This window comes from Setaria viridis, chromosome 8, assembly GCF_005286985.2.
Source record: "Setaria viridis chromosome 8, Setaria_viridis_v4.0, whole genome shotgun sequence".
NCBI classification, from domain to species: Eukaryota; Viridiplantae; Streptophyta; class Magnoliopsida; order Poales; family Poaceae; genus Setaria; species Setaria viridis.
Window position 1 is genome coordinate 29892806 of NC_048270.2, and position 23152 is coordinate 29915957.

At 42.5% G+C, this 23152-nt stretch overlaps 1 pseudogene; it reads right to left on the bottom strand.

Annotated features, from left to right (window-relative positions):
• The window catches only part of LOC140220276 (uncharacterized), a 31193-nt pseudogene extending 13619 nt beyond the window's left edge, over positions 1-17574 (bottom strand).
• Positions 17575-23152: the final 5578 nt, after the last annotated feature.

Sequence of the window (23152 nt, forward strand, 5' to 3'; positions counted from 1 at the left end):
TACGGATGTGGCAGATTCAAGAAAGACTCTAGGAGAAGGAGATGATTTTGGCAATATGTGAAGGTCTCATAGGATTCCTGGTAGACGAGGTGATAAATCCCGCGGAGAATTTTATTATGACGGATGTTCGATAGCCGCAACAAGCAACACCACGATGGAAGGATCATAGGAATGAAGAGGAGAAATTATTGTATATATAGTAATTGTATAATATACGGTTGTATATATAGTAATTGTACAATAATTTATCCTCTTCATTCCTAGGATCCTAGTTTGATGTGTATAATATACTAAGAATTGTGTATATATATATATTACTATCATGAAATATATATACGACTTGCATACAATATTAATATGACTTGCATACAATATTTATATGGAAAAGAATTTTAAAAAAGTCTTAAGTACTAAAGGGGTACGTGCATGCGCCATGCAGTCGCGCATCCAGGCACATGCATGTACCCCTTTAGTCCTGTTTAGTAAAACCAACCAGTTTTACCAACCGGGACTAAAGGGTGCCCCGAGACTAAAGGGGGTCTTTAGTCCCGGGTGAATCCCCTTTTGTCTCGAAAATTTAGTCCTGGTTGGATTTTCGGGATTTATGGTCCTATCCAACCGGGACTAAAGCCGCGTTTTTCACCCGTGTTTGTGTTGGTTGCTAGCGTGGCTGTCAGAATCGCGGTACGTGACGTGGTAGTGTGTGTGTACATGGCCATTTAGCCTGTTTAAGCGACGGTACGTGACGTGGTAGTGTGTGTCTACATGGCCATTTAGCCTGTTTAAGCGACATTTAAACGCTACGCTGTAGCTAGACGTGTTCGTTCAATCAATCATTTACCCCGTTTAATTACCGTTTGACCTGTTTAAATATCTATTTAGCACGAATAAATAGCTAAACGATAGGTAACTGAGTGTTTAGCGTTCATTGGGAGTCAACGTTACGAAATGAGCCATATATGGAAGGATGCTTACTCAAGCTGCAAATTAAATTGGAGCTTTTGAACTTTTTCCTTTTATTTTAGTTTTTTTTTCTATTGTACACCATAGCTTGTGATATCTTGGCTACAATCTTGGAACATATGCCCGTCTTATAGGGGTAGCTAAGTTTTTAATAATTTTGGTATGATGCAACATCGAAGATGATATTTGAAGGTGGAAATATAGTATGTATCCATTATTTTAAAAAACAGAAAATCTCAAGGAATATTGTTTGTCAGCCCTTTTAGATAGTGTTTGGTTCACTGAAAGTAACGTAAACACGTTACCGAGTGATAATAAGTAGCGTTACAGGCGTTTGTTTTGGCTTGGTCTGTAATCTATTACGCTTCAATCGGATACCAGCCTATTCAAATCGGATCCCGCTCGTCCCCGGCTGTAATCGCATCGCTTCCCTCAAGTACTTTGCGATACTGTTACCTTGATTGAACCAAATAGAGAACGTAATCGCATATTCCAGTGCTGATTCCCCCGTGATTCGATTACATTTACGTTTGCGTTGCCACTCCTTGAACCAAACACTATCTTAGATCAAAGTATGTGAGTTGAGGTAACCGGAGACACCATCGTAAATAAATGAAGTTCATGATGGAATAGATAGATAATATAAATAGATAGACTGATAGATAGATAGACGGACGGACAGATAGATGATATAAACAGATGGACTGGTGGATATATAGACGGACGGATGGGGAGAGAGAGAGTACCTGTGTGATGGATACTATATTCGGTTTCTGATATCCATCTAGCTAGGACCTTATATGCACGTAAGTTCTTTTGGTACATAGCACTCCTTCATAGCACCATGGTTCTCAACAAGAAACTAGTGGTCGCTGGCTTCACCTTGGCATTGCTCCTTGTGTCTTGTCGTAAGTTCTCAAGACACTTATTCAAAATTTTCAGGAAAAAAATTGTACAAAACACCAGCTACTACTTCCAGTCTCCAAATAAGCTTTTCTGGTTGCAGGCGCACAGGGTGCAAGAGCACTCTGTGAGGAGAAGATAGACTGGTTCATGTGCTTGGGCGACTGGATGTGCAAGCCCATGTGCTTCGGGGAAGGCATGACTGGCGGCCGTTGCACCAAGAAGCTGGATGACGACCCCAATTCGGTTGTTATTACAAGCGTCTCCGTATGCGTATGCATGAAACCATGCCATGGGGAGGATGATCCTCCGTCGGAGAAGCAGCCAATGCCTCAAATTCGTGGGATGGGAATACTACACTGATTGAGTGGTGGCAAAATTGGTTCAGGGTTGGGACATTATGTAACCAAACAAATCTAGTAAAGCTAAATTAAAAATGGACCATGGATTGGATTCATGTTGATTTTTTAATTAGTGAAAATAAAGTGGTCTCTTGATTAGTTTGCCGTGGATTGGGTTCATGTCGACTTGTTGATTAAATGATTAGTCATCTGAGTCATCCCCCTCCCCTGCACTGGCAACAAAATTATGCTTATGGGGAGCTTCATGATGGAGTTTGGCCCACCACCTGGCTCTAGAGCCTTGATGTATATCGTTATAGATAGGAGAAGGAATCCAACATGAAATGAATGGCTCAGGTCAATGGTTTGTGTGATCCTGGCCCAATGTATTTCCTTCCAAAGCCCAGCAGATGGTGACTCGATGGGGCCCAAGGATGACGTTTTGAAGAGTCAAACTGCCACCCTTCTAAATTGGAACATGACTCTAGTGGCCTTCTTGAAGAGGGTGATGCAAATAAACTCCTCGAGGTGTGGTGTCAAACCCAAAGGGCGAGACAAACTAGGGATGCTTTTACAGCTAGGACAACAATGGTGATGACCTCCAGATCCCTGGAAGATGACAAGGGTGCAAGATAGGGTGCAAGTGAACACTACCGGAGGACATAGCGATGGGGTAAGGCAGCCGCGCGAGAGCTGTTATGCGACTGAAGTAAGAAAAGGAGGCAATAGGAGGATGAGGATCAGGGGGCATGTCAGGAGGAGTAGACTACCGAGTCTGTATACATTTCTTTTGCTATTGAGGTTGTATTGGTCACTGGCATTTGGCACCCCCAGTGGAGGAGAAGCCAATGCAATCAGCTAGGAGCAAGTGGACAGGATGTGAGAGTAGGGGGATGTCAGGATGGTGATGATAATATGTGTTTTGATTTACCGTTTTAGAACATCTTTTTGACTTCGGGGATGTTTGGGTGCACTACATTCCAGGAAATCCAGCTCCACTTCCAACCAAACAGATATATCAACTCCATATATTTTTTCTTGGAGCATCAAGGTGGAGCTGCTCCAAGGTGGAGTGGAGCTGGATTTCCTGAAGCAAGGTGCTGCCAAACACCCCCTTAGTGCTTGATAAAGGACGGACTTACGAGAAGGAATAATAGGTAAGGGATATAGATACAGATGATGGAATTACGATAAAGAATAATAGGTGGCAAATATAGATATAGATGGAGATAGAGATAGGAAGAACATAATGCACCATATCAAACTACATAAACTAGTATCCAAAACATGTTGATTGCTTCACAACATGCTGGGCTATTATCCTAGAGCAGTTGCTTCCAATTAGTAGCCTTATAGTGTGCTAACCGATTAGTAGACTAAGCTACCCTAGATAGGTGAACTGGGCAGCAGCCACCTACTCGTTGTCAAGCAGGTGACACAGCATTCATAGTGTGTCCGTGCGGCATTCCTTAGTTCCACCCATGTGGCAGCGACATATTGTTGCTCCACTCTTTTGCTTAACTATAAAATAGTTAGCTCGGCTGCGTGGGCTGAATTTTCATACTCCTCCATCCCAAAATACTATTTGTTTTGACTTTTCTAGGTACATGACTTTTACTATGTATTTAGATATAGTATATATCTATATAAATATCAAAAGCTATATATCTAGAAAAGCAAAATGAATAGTATTTTGGGATGGAGAGAGTATCACCCTTCTATAATACAGAGAGAGTGTTCTTTGGGTCCATGTTTGTTTGTCAGCCCTTGTATTGTACATGTTCAGCCCAAAAATGTGTTTAGTTTAATTACCCATTGATTTTTTTATTTCTCCATGTTATATTTTCATTTGTTGAATTCATAAAGATTGATTGTTTTGCTGATGTAATTCAATTATTTCACAATTTTCATTTCTCTTTTAGCTATTTTATTGTTTGACGTTATATTTAAGTTTGTTCAATTTGTGAAATTTATCCTTTGATGTGTACAAACCTTTGTTCCGTAAGTCTATATTTATCATTTTAATAAATTTATATTAACAATATTTACTTATCATTTTATAATATTTGTTGCATATCCGTAATAGTTTGTTACTATTGTATACACATTTTGTTTTTCCCGTATAAATTTTGTTTCGCTTAATTACAATTTTTTGTCGTGGTGAAATATTTTTTGTGACGCAGGCCAAAAGCATAAGAATATAGTAGTGACGAATGATCAAATAACCAATCTATAAGCGTAAGAAAATCACACGGGATGCTGTGGCAAAAAAAATCACAACAAATATTTTACACAATAGTTAATGGTATGTAGATAGGTAGATAATTAGTTTGCACCATATTTAAAGTGGCATAGAATGCTGCTTTATTTTACACAATATTTAGAGGGGCATAGATTGCTGCTACAATGACTCTGCACAATATTTGTAGGAGCAAATTATTAACATCTAAAACCAAAGGTAGAAGTAATTAACACAACACATCTTACCATACCCAGATTATAGTACTATCCAATAATTGGACTTCAGGAGTTGAATACCCACCGGCCGACACCACTCTATAAATATCGAACACATTGGTTCCCTTGGTATACACGCAGCACTCCACTTATAGTCATGTCGTTCAACAAGAAAACAGTGCTCTCAGGCTTCACCTTGGCCTTGCTCCTCGTGTCATGTTGTAAGTTCTTAGGAGATTATTTAATTCAAAATTTCCATGGAGTTCTTCTGAATAATTTTTTTGCTTCCACATTTACAAAGAAACTTCTGCAATTGTAGGTCTGAAGGCATCAGCAGACCCGTGCCCTATGGTAGGCACCATGGACTGCATTAAGGACTCGGCATGCAGGAGCTGTTGCATCAGCAATGGCTACACCGACGGCCATTGTAATAGAAATGGCATCTGGTCATGCGTGTGCACCAAGGATGGGTCGATGCCAGGGAAGGAGACTTCGTCAATAAAGCCAGCCCCACTGGGATGGCGCGGAATGGGAACGTTTAACTGATGTGTGGTGTGGGTTTAATGTTGTGATGTCTTTCGATGGATCCGCACAAAGTGTAACAACCAAAGTTGCATGAAGAGAAATTTAAAGTGAACCGGGTGGACAGGTCTCTGAGTTGTTTGCCATGGATTGGATTAACAATGTCCAAAACATTACTCTCTCCATCCCAAATTGTAGGTTGTTTTTAGCATTTTTAGATTCATAACATTTACTATGTATTTAGACATAGTGTATATATATAGGTTCATAGCAAAAGCTATGAACCTAAAAATGCTAAAATGATCTACAATTTAGGATAGATGGCATACATGATTAATCATCTAACTCTCACGATAGAACCCCAAGATCACTGTTGATGGCTAGTTTCATATGGTGGGCGGAGGGTATGCTGTGTCTTTGTTTGTTCTTTCTTGTCTGCCATCTTCTTTAGGCTTAGAATTATTACCATAGGCATTAATTATACACCATGGTAAGTAATTTTTTTAGAAAATAGAAATACATCCGGCCTTTGCAATAAACGCACACAACCAAGTTCTTATATATTTTTCAGCTCAATAGCTGATCATTAAAAGAATAAATAAAAGGAGGAAGAGTACATAAAAAGAGAATAATTATAAGCAATGTCTAATATTGCTTATCCATCCACCCTTGACGAAAAATGTCCAAAGCCTCAATTGCTTCATGGAGATACAACTTGGGCATGTAAGGCCAGTCTCAATGCACAGTTTCATTACATAGTTAGCAAGACTGCAAACTTAGTAACTGTGCCTGTTGGGTTTCATGGGATGAAACTCCTCTCTCATTTCATGAAACTCCATCATCTGTCTCCTCATAAAGAACTGGCCAAGTCAGCAAAATTGCTGATGTAGCATAGAAATTAATAACGATGAAACTTTTTATGAAACTATCACTGAGACTGGCCTAAGCAACTTTTTTTTTGGAAAATTCACACATATTTCAGGCCCATTATCATAAACATGATCATGCTAGAGTTGCCTAGTCAGTTACACTGTTGGTGTTCGTTCTTGGCAATACTATTTATGGGGCTGTGCGCTGGACCTACAACTTGATGGTTGCATAAGGCATAAGAATTACACAGGTTTGGGCCGTCCAAATAGTGTAATATTCTACATCCTGTGTCTGGTGGTTTATATTGTGATGAGTTGTTGGGTACTTTAGTTAATATAGACTAGGGAAATATTCGGTGGATACCACCTCCTTGGTGAAAACGTGAAAGCCCCTCTAAAATCCATACTTAGAAGTCTCTAAAAAATTAAGATGATGCATATCTATAATCCATCCATACATAGATGATCAAGCTCAAATGCATGTGCACTAGAATAAGAATTTTGTCTTCTAGTGCACATGCACTCAAAAATTTTCATTTTTTTAGAATTTTTCTACGTTGAGTTTGCATCTCAGCTTTTGTAACAAAGTAGAACTATATATACACAATGGATTTGTATCATTTAATTTTTTTTTTGGAAACATTTTGTTACTGCAGTTATTTACACCATATTTAGAGGGCATATATACTGGGTTTTGGGTAACTATTTTGCGGGCATAGAATGCTACTGCAGTTATTTACACCATATTTAGAGGGCAATAGATTGCTGCTGCACCTTCTTTAGAGGAGCAAATCATTAACATCTAAAAACCAAAAGGCAGTAGCAATTAACGCAACACATTGCACCGCCATACCCACATCTGCACCATATTTCGTTTTGCATATCAATACAGGACATAGAATAATGAATTGAATGCCAGCCGTCCAGCACCTCTCTATAAACATCGAACCCATTAGTTCTCTTGCACTGGTATACACACAGCACTCCTCCACATATCGCGATGTGGTTCAACAAGAAAACAGTGGCCGCTGGCTTCACCTTGGCCTTGCTCCTCGTGTCATTTCGTAAGTTCTCAGGAGATTATTTAATCCAAAATTTCCATGGAATTATTCTAAGTAATTTTTTTTGCTTCAACATCTACAAATTAACTTTTGTAATTCTAGGTGCCGAGGCAGTAACAACAGTACCCTGCCCTCTGTATAGCACCATGGACTGCATTACGGATTCGGCATGCAGGACCTGTTGCATCAACAGTGGCTACACCGACGGTGAATGTAATGGCTACCTCCGGGCATGCGTATGCACCAAGGATAGGTCACCGACACGAAAGGAGCATTCCTCAGAGAAGCCACTGCCAATGGGATGGCGCAGAATGGGAACGTTAGATTGATGAGTAGGGAGTGTGGGTTTAATAAGGCAAAGCCTTTCGATGGATTTGCACAAAGTGTAACCAAAATTTCATGAAGTATAATTTAAAGTGAACCGGGTGCACAGGTCTCAAGAGTTTTCCGGGGGTTGGTTTCATGTCAGAAATACTACACAATTAGTTATCTAAATACCACTCTAGAGCCCTTAAAAGTCTCTGTGCTGATGGCGAGGTTCGCACAGCGCCCAGAGGGGTTTCTGTGTTATGTCCCATATTCATCTTCCTTATGACAGTGCAAATGATTCAAACATAAGATGCATGGTTGTGAAGCCTATGATTTGCATGGTGTGGCCCATTTTGTTGAGAGATGCGCGTGGCTTAGAAGCCCCAAAAGGGAATTGAATGCAAATATTCCTATTACTACATATTATTAATACTCATGAGACACGCTAGAAACAAAGATAAATGTTAGAAATTCTTATAAAAATAAGAAATGTTTAGCCGTTAATTCAATAGACTATGATCATCATCAACAATAATAGCCATCAGATCTATTATATTTTATAAAATTACCTACCTTTATTATTATGGAAAAAGATCCTAAAGTAACCAGTAATACTTGATTCAATTACCGACATATACCATAAAAATATAAGTTATCAAGGAAAATTAATTCGATATTTATGTGATCCGATGTAATCTGATGGACATACACGACCTGAATTGAATGATTAAATTATCTCCAACACGAGATCGCCTTCATAATATATAACTCGTTTTATTGAAGATAATATATTTTTTTATAAATATTAGTCTAAGTTTGTAGACCGTGTCAATATCCTTGACTTATATTTTCTATCAGAGGAAGTAGATATAATATAGAAAAGTATGTATAATGGGCGATACACATAGTAGAATAAGTATCTCTAGCATACAGATAGACAAATTAATGTTGCCACAAAGAATAGATGTCAGAAAACGTAGTACTGTTACTATATTTATATACGCCATCTTACATCACATACAAAGCATCCAGCTTTTGAATTCCCATATATACCATTAAGCAAGGATAGAAAAGAGATTAATATGCACCATATCACACTGCATGTAAAGTAGTATTCGCTATCCGGATTTGCTTGTCCATCAAACTAGGACACTAAATGCAGGCCTACGGGACAATTTCTATATCTACCCAACAAATCAATGAGCTCTTTCAATTCTCTTGCACTCCTCCATGCATATACCACCATGTCATTCAACAACAGAGTAGTCATTCTTGGCTTCACCTTGGTCTTGCTCCCATTGTCATACCGTAAGTTCCTTCCAATAAGATCCGATCCAAAAATTTCTACGAAAGAGTAGCTAACGCTTCAATCTCCAAATAAAACTTTTGCAATTGCAGGCACGGAGGCTACCCCAAAATGACACAAAGTCATCCTTAAGTATGCGAGTGCTAGAAAGGAATTCCTGCGAGACGAACATGCCCTAGCCCGGCACTATGAGAATCCTTAAATTTGCCGAGTGTTTTTTTTTTGCCAAGCGTTTTTTTCGGGCACTCGGCAAACAAGCTTTTCGCCGAGTGCCGATCGAAAAACACTCGGCAAAAAAAAACACTCGGCAAAAAGGAAGTTTGTCGAGTGTCAAATTAAAAACATTCGGCAAACAAATTATTTGCCGAGTGTTATACAAGAAACACTCAGCAAAGAAAAAAACCACCCGCCCCTAAAATCCCATCCCCCGCACGCCTCCCTCCCGCACCAGTCGTCCTCCTCCCGCAAGCCCCGCACCTGCCCCCCTCCTCAGCTTCCTCCTCTCCTTCTCCCCCCCCCACCCGCACCCTTGGCCCCTCCCTCCGCCGTCGTCCCCTCCCTCCCTTCTCTCCTTCTTCCCCGTCGGCGGCCGGCCCCTCCCCTCCCTCCCCTTCTTCTTCCCCACCGGCGTCCGCCCCTCCCTCCCTCCTCTCCCTCGTTTCCGCTACCGCCTCCCCTTCCCCTCCCTAATCCCGGCGCTGCCCCGACCCCCTCCACTCCATCTCCGCCGCCCCGTCCCGCCCCTCCCCGGATCCGATCGGATTCGGCTGCCACCCGCCCCTCCGCCCCGGATCCCTTCAACCGGCGGCTCCCTTCAACCAGTGTGGTGGTGGAGGTGGTGGCTGGCCGAGAGAGGGAGAGCAAAGATCTCGTTTCCCCTTCCCCTCCCTCCCCCCCCCCTCTCCGGTGGATCCGGCAGCGCCGGTCCCCTCTACAGATCCGCGGCGGCGTAGGGCTGTGGGGCTGTGCTGGTGGTGGTCGGTGGTGGTGGCAGCATGGGCGGTGGTGCTGTGGTGGTGGCGGAGCAGGCGGTGGTGGCGGCATGGGAGGTGGTGCTGGCAGAGCAGGAGGTGGTGGCGGCGGTGGAGCAGGATGTGGTGGTGGTGGAGCAGGATGATTTTTTTTATTTTTTTTCAAAAATTGGCTGCCCAGTGTTTTCTGGGCACTCGGCAAAGTCTTTGCCGAGTGCCCGACACAAAACACTCGGCAAATACACTCGGCAAATCAGTGTTTGCTAGCAGAGCGTGACGGCAAACGCTTTGCTGAGTGTTTTTGAGCTTCGCCGAGTGCCCCTGGCACTCGGCAAAGACCCTGTGTCCCGTAGTGAGCTGCACGCATGACGACTCGAGCAACATGTGTAGCCACAAGTGCATCGACCTGAAAGTAGGCTTCAACAATGGCTACTGTGGATACGGCATGAGTACCATGATGGATATCTGCATATGCACCAAAGTGTGCGTCGTGGGGCGTCCTCTGGCGGTTGGAATTCGCGGGACGTGACGCAGTAGCGGTGGTTTTGTTCCGGGACCGGGGTAGCACGAAATGTATGAAGTAGAATAATGATTTGATTAACTGCGCAAGCGTAATTCAGGTAATCTAGTGAAAGTAAAATACAAGTAAAACAATGAATTAGTTTCTTGGTTTGTTTGCCATGGACTGAATTCATGTCGATCGATTTTGTGGATTGTGAGCCATGAGCCATCCCTTGTCAGAGAAAAGATGGACTCTGAGGTGGTGATATGTGCAAGTGTAATTCAAGTAATGTAGTGAAAGTAAAATACAAGTAAAGCAATGAACAAGTAAAACAATGAATAATCTGCGTATCCATATCGCTCTACATGGGTACAATTCAGATAGCTATGCTCGACCGTGCTTTTAGTTATTCTACCAGCATGAATTTGAAGCATTGGCCATTGAGATTATTATCGATTGTTCGGAAGACCAAGCATTTGGTTCAACTAGGTATGAGTCAATTATCTTCTGGCGTGTCAACAAACTCACCGTCTCTGCTCTGTTGGAGTTGTACTGGATTTACTGGTGTTTAAGTTAATTTACCGTGCTGTAAATAAGCTCAAGTATGTTGTTTATTTGGTTACTCCGCGATTTATTTTATATAATATATTTTTTTAGTTACACTGATGTTATAGGGGCGCACTCATGGTAGAAAACAATAGTTGCTAGCTATAGTGGGTGATAAATTAATATATTATAGATAGATACACAGATATTAATATAGATGTAGATATTATTTAAAAATATGTATAGATGTAGATATAGAAAAGTACGCAATGCACCATATCACATTGCATAAGTATCCAATATTGAGATGTGCATATATATCTAATATTCTAATTGGGACATTAAATAGGGCAGGCCAGCCTTTATAACTACCGAAAACGTTAACCCTTTTGGCACACAATTCCTCTCCATAGCAACATGTCGTTCATCAAGAAAAGCTCCTAGTCTCTTACCGTAAGTTTTAATTTGTTGAGATTTAATTCAAAAGCTCCTAGTGTCTTGCTGCAGCTTTTCACCGGCTGCAGCTGCGGTTAGCAGCCCAGCCGCTCGGCTGCGAGCCCAAGAGCTACCGCAGCAGCCCAGCCTCTGTCTAAGTTGATGTACTGTCCGGCTGCCTAGCAACCGCTGGCTGCGTGCAGTGGCTGTAGTGGCTGCTGCAGCTGCTGTTCCGAGCGGAGCATATTATCTCTAAGCAAACTTGTGTGCTTGGATGTAGGCATGGAGGCCTCAGCAAAAGACTGCGTAACCCAAGCCTTCTTTGCCTGCTACAGCGAGTTGTGCAAGAACTTTTGCATCAAAAAGGGCAACACCGGCGGCTACTGCGATGACATCCATGGCATTTGCTTTTGTGCGTGCCGGGTGAGGAGAAGAAGCTGCTGGCTTCGCCGGGATGGCGTGGGATGGGAACCTTCAACTGATGTGTTGCGGAGATTTGTTACGGGTGTAATAAAAACATAATGTCTTCAGTGGATTTATCAAATGTTACAAAACAAGATTTAAAACGTACCCCTCACTGCTATTTACAGAATTCATGCCTTATATAGTTATATATGGACAACTATTCTAGCAATGCATGGTGTAAATGGTTTTCGGTATTTTCTATCAATGACATGGATAATCTTTTTTTTTAAGATAATGGCATTTATAATCTTAGAGATAACTGCTACCTATATGTCAGTGTGTGTACAGCCTCAGGTATGGTTGCATGTGTTCGGTGAACTCGAAGGAATTAGGAAGCAAAAATGGCAACAAGGAGCACGGACTATGATTGGGATTGGCCAGCACTTTGAGTTTAAGATACTACTAAAAAACGGTTTCCAGGGACGGTTGAAACAACATTTTCAGGGCTAGACGCGCTACCCGCTCCTAGCTTTTGCAGCTACAAATAGCTATTTGTAGGAGTGGGTAAAAGGATCGCCCCTGTAAAGCCTTTTCCAGGGGCGGGTGGCACCATCACCCACCCCAGGAAATGTTATCTTCAGGGGCGGGTGACGCCCCTGTAAAGAACACTATATTTTGTACCAATTTTGCACTAAAATTTTTAAAATGTAGTTCTCAATCAACCTATTCAGATCCAACACTCAAAGAACACTGTATATGAAATAATATATATAACCAGTTCCTACATCAATAAGGAAAGAGTAGGGGTACATCCATACCACAATACAATATAACCAGTTCTGACAATAGTGCAAGTCCGTACATCATTACTTAAGGTCTTAGGGAGAACAAGTTCAAATCCATAAGAAAAGGGTAGGGGTACATCCATGCATGTTACATATTCATACTACTCCGGATCGCTTCCTTAGATATGGAACATAGTTAAGATCTCCAATCGTCCAGCCTAAAACTTCATCAAAAAAACTTAGAGCACGGATGAGTGCACTCTCCTTCGCTTCACATGGACGGTCACATACACTGTCATAAATCTAGAACAATGGAGAAGTCAACTGATGTGGCCTGTAGAAAGTTAGATGAGCCTGGAACTTCCAATCTCTAGTGAAAATTGGGTTTCCACCCATGTAAGTCAAATGTAACACATCCAAGACTTGAGAGCCAGAATCGCACGAAAGCTTCTTGTCGCATTGGTAGTACCAAAGAGATCTAAAAGGTGATAATAACGTGATGAAAGTTAAAAGATGTAACATAACTAAAGTTAAAAGAATGATAAAAGAATGTTCCATACCATGTCATATTGATTAAGCCGACAAAGCCTCTCAGTAGTCACAATCACATTGCTTTCTCCCTCCTCGAGCTGCTTTATTCGAAAATATGACAAGTCTGACACAAAGTACCCATGATCCTGAAGCTGCTCTAGGTAGGCCTCCACGACGGTTCTCTCAAAAGTTACCCTATTTGGTGCTACTTGTCCCCATGCGACAATTGAAACCATCGGGATGGCCTCTCCTGGTGACATCGATGTGAAATCTGTTTCTCGAACGGGTACTTGAAAAGAGATATGTACTCTTTTAAAATGAGGTTCACCAACAACCTTGGTTTGCACTAAAGGAGAAGTACCATCTATATCTTCGACAACTTCTTTGAGCCATCTAATAGGGTTGATAAGCTACATTGTATGTAAGTAAATTTAGAAATTATTCATGTGTAATCAAAATTAACTACAACAAGGAAAGAATATTACCATGTTGGGAACTGATCCTTTGCTTCGACCGCCTTGTGGCAAGTCAAAGACGCCATTAAGAAAGTGAATTCCTGGATGACGAGACAACGGCTCCTCGAACATGTAGTCTCCACGGCCGCCACCACCACGGCCACCACCACCACGGTGGCCACCTCCACGGCCACCACCACCACAGCAAAAATAACTTCCACTTGCCATAGTTAGCCCAAACTATCCAAATAAAATTTTAATAAGATACATTATTCCACAAACATCAACTTCAATAGTAATTACGCTGTAAAACATCGTAATTCATGAAATGCTAAGAATAAAAGATTGTCCAAAATAATGGAAGAAGTTTACAATTGTTGGTTTAGATCACATGTACATTGTGATAACTAATGAAAACATATTTATTACCGTATTGCAATTGCATGGAATAAAAATAGAAAAAAGGTAATAATTTTAAATTTCTACCACAATCCCTATCATATAACATTTATATCCTTGAGCAAAAAATGATATATATGATAACATCTATATCCTTAATGAATTTACTTGAAATAAAATGAAAAAAAAATAAAAAGACAAACCAACCACCGAGGAGGAGGATGCGCTCAGGGAGGAGGTTGCTCGGCCCCGGCGGTGGCGGCGGCGCGGTGAGGCGCCGCGACGTACGGGAGCCGCGGGAGGAGGGGAGGAGGCGCAGCCCGTGCTGCGACCCAGCGGTGGAAAGGTAGCACGGGGGAGGGGAGGAGGTGCGGCCGTGCCAGCGGAAGGGGAGGCAACATGACGGGAAGGTGCCGCAGGAGGAGGGGAGGAGGCACGGCGCTGTAGCCCGACGGTGGAGGTGGTGTGGGCAAGCGCTACAGCGGCGGAGCCCATGGGGGAGGGGAGCAGCGTTGGAGCGGGGAAGGGAGGAGGAAATTTTGGCCAAGTCCCAGCGGGCATCACAATATATAGGGTGGCATTAGTAGGAGCGAGTGACGCCATCACCCGCCCCTGGAAATCCTTTCCATGGGTGGGTGATGGCTGGAAACGATTTCCAAGGCCGGGTGATGGCATCACCCGTCTTTGAGAATCATTTCTCCATTTTGGTTTTTCTTCTATAATGTATTTTTGAGCTATTAAATGATCTCAAATGCAAAAGTTGTTAACTATAAAGTTTAATATCTCGTTGAGCTCGACAATTTTGATATAAAGTTTCTATTCATCCGAGATGAAATGAAAAAGTTTGTATTCAAAAAATACATCCACTAAACACATTCACATGTACTCACACATATACTCATACATTCACATATACTTGTACATTAACATATAGTCACGCATATGCTCATTTATTTATATATAATCATATACATTTAGACCTCATTGAGTGTTACAATTTTCATATAGTGCTTCTCTATAACCGAAGTCCTTTGAAAAATAAAATTTGTAGATTTCAAAACTAGAGAACTTATAATAACATTTTTGAGTATTAAACAATCTCAAATGAAAAACATACCAACTTCAAAATTGTTAGGTAATTGATTCAATTACATGAGGTAATTGATTCAAACTACATGAGATAATTGATTCAAACTACATATTACATGAGATAAATCGACTCAAACCAGCTACATATTATTATGTGGTAACATTTCTTGATTCTCTGTCCTTGCATGCCCAGGGTATTTCATCTTTCTTTGTGCTTGCTTCTAAAATCATCATCTTCTGTAGTAGGTCTGTGAATAGGTTCATTTCATTTTACTGATTCTGTTCTTCAACGTCTTCCACACCATCAACTCCTAAGATTTCTTGTTTTCCAGGGACTACAACATGCTTTGTCTTTTTTGCAGGATCAACAACATACATAACATGTGCGACCTATGAAGCAAGTATCATGGGTTCATCTATGTAACCAACATTGTTAAGGTCAATAGTTGTGAGCCCATAGCCGTCCACTTCAACACCTTTTGGGTGTTTGACCCAACGGCATTGAAAGACTGGGATCTATATATTGGAACCATTGTGGACTTCCCATATATCATCTATGACACCATACTATATGGTACTTTGGCCGGTTCTCTCGTCTAAGGCCTCAAGATGATACCACTGTTCTGAGACACAGTCTTATTATCCTTCGCGGTAGTATAAAATAGATATCTATTAATATCATACCCTTGCCATGACGTGACCTAGCTAGACGGGCCAGCTGCCAATCTTCACAACCGAGTGATAACCATCTTCATGTATACATGCTTGATCGCTCTAATTGCAATTGGAAGGAACAACGTCAGCATCACATGACAATCATGATAGTTGTAGCCAGATAGCGAGAGATATTTCATCGAGACTAGTTTCCTGATGTTGGATGAGAATTGACTTGGTATTCCAATCCCCCGTAACGATTGGCACATTGCCTTCTCCTCATCTAGTGTCAAGTTGTAGCTAGCTGGGGGTAGTTCATATCTTTCATTCCCCTTATCGATAGGGTGAAGGTCTTGTTTTATCTTCATGGCTACCAAGTCATGTCATGACTTCAGGGTATCCTTTGTCTTGGTTGATGTCTCCAGGAAGAGACCAATTGTGTTACCAAACACATTCTTCTTCAGGTGTATACTATGGATGGCATGGCGGACCTCAAGGTTCAGCCAATACGGCAAGTACTTGCAGAGATCGACAATTTCTTGAATGGCACGCCATCGATAGGTGGCTATCAATATTTCTCTTCTTCCCATCTTTTGTCATCTTCCCATAAGAAACCTGGATGGTCCTGACCATGTTGAAAACATAGTGCCCATCTCATTTTTCTGAAGCAGATTCTAGGTCACGCTTGTCGCCAAAAAAAATTGTGTCCTTCCACCAAGAAGCGCCTGTACCCAAGGTAAACTACCTTTTTAGAACCTTCTAGGAAAGATCATATGGTATCACCAATGCACACCGTGCAACCTGTCTTACCTTTCACCTGTCTTAACAAGACAAACAACACTTGGTAATCATTGATGGTGACAAAGATAATGTCTCTTAGATTAAATTCCCACTGTGTAAAACCATCAATAATGTCGATACCATTCTTCCATAAGGTTTCCATCTCTTGCATCAAAGGCTCAAGAAAAACATCTATATCGATGCCAGGATGCTTAGGTCCTTGTATAAGGATGGATAGCAAAAGGTACTTTCTCTTTTGGCACAACCATGTTGGCAGGTTGTACATCATCAAGATCACTAGCCATGTGCTATGAGTGCTGGTCCTTTCACCGAACGGATTTATTCCATCCGTACTTACTGCAAATCGAACATTTCTTAGATTGTTTCCAAATTGTGGATACCACTCATCGAACATCTTCCACTGGCGAGCATCAGATGGATGTCGAAGCTTTTCGTCACCCTTCCTGTGCTTATCTAGATCCCACCATCACATCAGTTCAACGTCCTTTGAGTTTGAGAAGAAATGCCTAAGGTGATTGGCAACAGGGAGGTACCACATGATCAAGGCAGGAATTCTACTCCACTTCTCAGAAATGCCTAAAGTAGTGTCTTCTGACTCAATAGTGGCTACACTATTCCTTGCACCCTTCCTCTCCCTTTTATTCCCATCAGTTGGACCATGCTTGTCATCATCACAATAACTGGAATTATTTTTGTACTGCCTTGCAGAACAAACAGGACATTTGTCCAAGCCTTTGAAAGTATCCCCGCGGTACAAGATACAATGGTTTGGATATGCATGAATTCTTTCCACACCCATCGTGAATGGACTGACAAGCTTCTGTGCTCAATATGTGTTGGCAGGCACTCTATTTGGCTTTGGAAGCAACCAAGCCAAGATACGTAGCAGATCATTGAAACTACCGTCGGACCAGCCATGCTTAGCCTTTAGAATCAACAGCTCAAGTATGAAACGAAGCACGGTCAAGTGTTTTGGACATCCCTTTGAACGCTTGTACACATTCTCCTCCGCTGATTTCTTCACTGTCTCGAAGTTTGCTAACCCCTTTGCACTTTCAACCAATAGTTCCGCTTTGGTGTGACGCAACAACTGGCTCAGGAAATCACTATCATCAAATTCATCATCGCCACTACTATCATAACCGCCATTGTCATCACCACCCTCGTCAACACCATCATCACCATTGCAGCCACCACCATCATCATCGCCACCACCCTCATCAAAAGAATCGTAAGAATCAAACATTCTTTCAAACTCGACATCTTCCATGATTCCGTCAAGCGGATTCTGAGGGGGTGCTTTCTCACCATGATATGTCCAGATCATGTAGTCTTCAACGAAACATCGAACCATCACATGCGATCTTATCGTAGTTGTCTCGCTGAATACTTCTATGTTTTGCAGGTTTTGCATGGACAACCCACCATCTTTGTCTTCTGGACTATTGCATTATTCTCCACAACTTTAATGAATTTGTTAAGTTCTCCACAGAAATAGGCGTCCGTTCTTCGTGCTTGGTACATCCATGTCCTATCCATCTCTGTGAATAGCAAAAATAATTACACAAAGTGAAAATATCATCCATGTCAACTTGTTCTATCCTAATAAAAACACTATATATATACATATATATATATATAATTACACACATGTACTATTTCCAATGAAAATATCATCCATGTCAACTTGATTAAACTATCATAAATGTTAAAGAAACAAGTACTAAATATATAATTACACATGTAGTATTTCCTAATAAAAAAATAAAAATATAGAAATCTTGGAAAAAATGAATAACAATTATTCATCACCCATGTCAACTTGTTTTGTCCCACAAAATCTTGGAAAAAATGAAAATTATATCATGCATTTGTCAATATAGAAGAAACCAAATCTTCTTCTCTCTCTCCTACATAGATCTAGGAAATTCATCATTCATGAATCAGGCTAAAACATCAAAGTTGAGTCCAAATGATTAGATAAACTTGTTCTCCTTCCTAAATAACCTAAATTCATCCAAAAGTTTGAGGTAAATGGAGCTCCAAATGGCTAATCCACACCTTGAAGATCTAGATCTATCTGGAGGTATATGAAACTCCATTTGAGCCTAAAACCTATGCAATAAGCTTCAAAAAGACAAGGAATAAGCATCAACTTACCTCCTATAAGATCCAACTCCAAGGAAATAAAGTTGAAAAGCTTCCCCCCACCTTTTTCGCTTTTTTGATTTTTGGGCAGTACCTCCCCCGAGCAGTGACTGTGCTGTCGGGAGGAGGAAGAAGCTCAGCTAGCTATTTTGTCACCTATTTTCAGGACCACCCCTAGAAATGGGGGCGATTTCTAGGGCAGGTGACAGCGTCACCCATCCCAGGAAAGATCATTTCCGGGGGCGAGTGATGCCGTCACCTGCCCCTGCAAATGGTTCTCCAGGGGCGGGGCGGATGCTACAGTAACGGCTCCCGTTTTGTAGGTGTGGGTGGCAATTTCGCCCGCCCTTAGAAAAAACGGGGCGCCCCTGCAAAACGTTTTAGGAGTACTGGATTTGTTACCGTAGGTCTCAAAGTATAGGCTCAATGGTCAAATGGACAGGGTCCCATAGCATTTTCTTCAATGAAAAACTCACGAGTCACTAAGGCATACCATCAAACAAATGAGTTGTTGGATTAAATCAATTAGAGCATCTCGAACACCATGTATATATTTGGAGATTTAAACATACTTTTATGTATAGGAGAGAGAAAATTTTAAGTATACAAAGGTTGCCTTCTTCAACAATGTATCTATAGTGCTCTACCTATATTTTGGATAACAACCCTGATGGTTAGGGTCAGCACATCGGTCTCTCTCCTTCTTCCATGTCCATCCTTTCTCTCTTTTCTCCCATCTCTCTCGCATCTCCTTCACATCCCCGCAAATGAGCTCACCCGCGCCCGCCAAAACAAAGCTGAGGTGGGCTCGCTTGCATGGTGAAAAGTCAAACGACGCGTGAGCTCGGCTAAGGTCAAGGAATTGGGTGGAGGCGGGAGAAGGGAGCTAATGCTTGATATGGTGTTACTGAAGCTCAATCCGGCCATGCTAGAGCTCGATTCGCCAACTGGTGCTACTGTTGATGGCCGCACCAGACCTCGAGGCGGTTGTTGTTGCCACTGCGGATGGATAGAGGCAATAGCGAGGTCAGGGAAGTCAACAATAGGGTTGAGGTGTAAAAGGAGGGTGAGAAGGGTGCGGCATACAACCATTGTGGGCATTGCGGATGGAGCACAATAGATGACGACAAGTGTCGTGCCAATAAGGGAGCACGGAGGGCCACGCTTGCGACCCCGACGGGAATCATGAGAACGGCATGATTCATTCCTTATGAGGATGGGAGCGTCAACTCCTCGATACTAGAGAAAAATGCAATATATTTGTACCATGACTCTTTACATTTCCTGTATTTATTTCTATGTTTTTTTCTTTAAGCGATTTCGTTTCTTGCATGTATTTGACCAAATTCTCTTTTGGCTAGTGTGAAACTTGCTTAGGATGACGTTAGTCATGCTAGTGTGCTATATATCCTTGCTAGATTGATCTTGCTAGTATGGTTATAATTTTTAAACTTGTGGCAACATTAGAACTCTAGGTTAAATTTTGTTTCTATTATTCTAGAATTCCGAAAAAAGTCCCAATTCAGCTCGTAACGTTATTGGTTCTGCATGAAAAAGTCTATTTAAAGAGCGTGCTTTTGAATTACAGGAACAAAGATATTGAGTAAATCCATGTAACCAAACGAAATACGCCTTGTAAACAAAAAAAACAAGGGAGCAGCGCATGTAGCTTTGTTTATCAGCTAATACTAGGACAGAGTATCCGAAAATCTTGTCGAGCGTTGACAGGCTCGTCGCTGTGTCGTGGTCGGGGCCTCCATAAGGTTGGTGCGAACAACGTGGTGCCAAGCATCTCCAATAGTTTCCTTTTTCCAATCTAACTACTGTATTGATAAGAAAATAGTGCTCTAAGTCTTCCTTTACCTTTCACTTTTTGCAATAATTATTAGGACAACCCAATAATTCACGTCAACTCTTTCTAAATAAAGAAGGAGTTGTGACTCTCCCACTACGGTAGTTGGATTGGGATGAGATTATTGGGAGAATGCAAAATCAACTCTCCCAATAACGATGAAAATGATATTGGGATATCTATATTAACTCCAGATGCATGACCCATTAACAAATTTAAAACGTGCTATCTTAATCAGTCAGCTTCCGACAGGCCTCGATCTGCATTGATCTCCTACACGTACGGCTACACCTCGTCCGTTATTCCCGCGCGCATGCATGTTCGTGTGCGATGGGCTTTATGTGGCGCCGACAGCCAGCAGAGCTCACCCGACAAGAACGACGATGACCAGGGCCAGACGACGAGGACGTACGCGGCCGCGCAGTAGTAAACTACGGAAGGAAACACTGCAGCTCACCCGGGCGGTACTGTCGTCCAGGGCCAAAGGCCCAAAGCGAAGCTGCCTCGCTGTATCCGCCGGCGGATATACTATTGAGATGGTGTACGTGCGGGGTGGCCAATCATGTTTGTTCATTTAGGCCTTATCCTTTTAATCGTGGCAGCAGATTTTTTTTTCTTTTAATTTTGATGGGAAAAATGGCAGCAGATTGGATGGTTCATTTTCTTCGTCGAATTAGCTGAGTACGTGGATATACCCAAACACTTTCCGGATCGAAATCCAATCCGATCCGGCCGGCCGTGCGCCGCTCCCGTTTGGCCGGACATGCATGTGGAGACGACAACAAAGCCACACGAGGTGCAGTGCTTCCTGGTTCCATGCTTCATTCGACGCCTAGCTAGTCATGTGACTCCCTCTTCGAACCGACCGCGGCTTGAGGAGGACGACGAGGTCCCATCCTCCGCAAACTTGACGACAGCGAGCACCGGCAAGCATCAGCAAGAATCCAAAAGGCGCCGGCGCATCAGGAATGAGGCCGCGAGGTCTCTCTCTCGCTCGTACTCTTCCCTCGGTGATCGAGGTGACGCTGATATTCATGGCGCGGCTACCTGCGGTGGAGGAGGAGTTCATCATCCTCATTTCGTTGGACGCCCAAGTTGTGGTTTGTGAATGTTTAGTTTGGACGCGATCCAGCTGAATGCAAAGATTGAGACCCTAATGCTGTGCTTTAACTTGTACGGAGTAGCAGACTTGAACTGCCGGCATCTCCAGGAATTATATTATTAATTAACCCTGGCGGCTGCATGCATCCAGCAACCTGCGGCGCCAAAAAGACAAACGCGGCGGCTGCATCCAGCAAGCCTACAGCCGCACAGATCCGCCATGCATGCGACATGAAATGGCAGGCGGTGTGCGAAGCTTCTTCCTTCCTTCGTGGAAGCCCCGAGCACCATGCCGGCCCTGGGACACTACATTCACTCAGCCTGCTGTCAGCATGTATGGGCAGGACACACCAAGAAATTAAAGCAAGTAGTGCCCTGGCCTCAGCAAAACGACGACCTATCGGACCGCACAGATGGTCCATCCACGCACGTGTGCGGCGCCGCCGGTCGTACAAAGACACTCTTTCTACCAAAAGCCGGCCGAATTAGACGATACGACGAGGAAGCTGCAGAGACACTAAACACATCGTCGCTTTCTGTTCTCCATCCGGCCGTGCGCCGCTCCGGTTTTGGCCGAACGTGCATGGACACGACAGCCCCACGGGCCGGCGCCTCCCCTCCCCTTCATTCGACGTCGTTGACTCCCTCTTGGACCACGGCGTGTGTATGATGTCCTTCCAAGCAGGGAAACCTGCCAGGATCATCGAAGATCTTCGTGGATCCCAGATCATCAGTGTACAGGACGGAGCTTGCATTATGGTTACTCGCGGCGCCACCGACGGGCGAGTAGAGTCCATGTGCATCCACGCGTATATGTAAACTTTACTATATGCTAGATCAATATATGTATTAGCGTAATATTACTAGTATACACAAACGGATATTCTACACTAATACTAATACTAACCAGCCCATGAATTAAAATGAAAGGAAAATAAAAAAGAATAACCATTTAGTACCGGTTGGTAAAACCAACCAGTACTAAACTACTATCCGCAACAGCGTGACGTGTCTCGTAGTTTAGTACTGGTTGGTACTACCGACCGGTACTAAATTGCCCATTTAGTACTGGGCATTTTGGCTAGTACTAAATGGTGTGGCATTTAATACCGAACAAGCGGTACCGATCAGGTACTCGATACTGAAGGGTGTTACTGACCGGTATGAAAGGTTGGTTCTCTAGCAATGATGTGCAGTCGAAGGCTGCGTGGCATTGTCAGAAGCTAGGAAGGAAGGTGTGACCCATCAGACCCGACAGACGGGTGTGGACTAGTAACTGTGGCCGTGTGTTGTCCATAGTGTGACAGTCTAGCTCACTGACCGAGATTCATGTGGACACACCTCGACACCTACCTCTCTGTCTAAAAAGGCCGCAATTTTAGTTTTGCAAATTATCTCAAGTTGATCAAATTTTAAAAAATAGTATAAATTTTTATGACACAAAATAGATATATTATGAAAATATAATTTATAAAAAAAATATAAATTTGATCAACACTAGCGCCTCGCTGTTGAGGACTCGAATTCTAGTGGGCTAATTCCACCACAATAAACTTTACCAATTGAGCTATGCTCAGTTTGCAAACTTAGAATTGTTTGACTAAAAATTAGAATTACATTCTTTTTGGACGGGTCACGGGACGGAGAGAGATAGGTTCATCTGTTGGGACCTCAGATCCACGGACGTGCACGAGCCAAAGGGGTTCATTCTTTCCTCCTCGGTGCTCTGAACTCCTGCCGGCGCAGC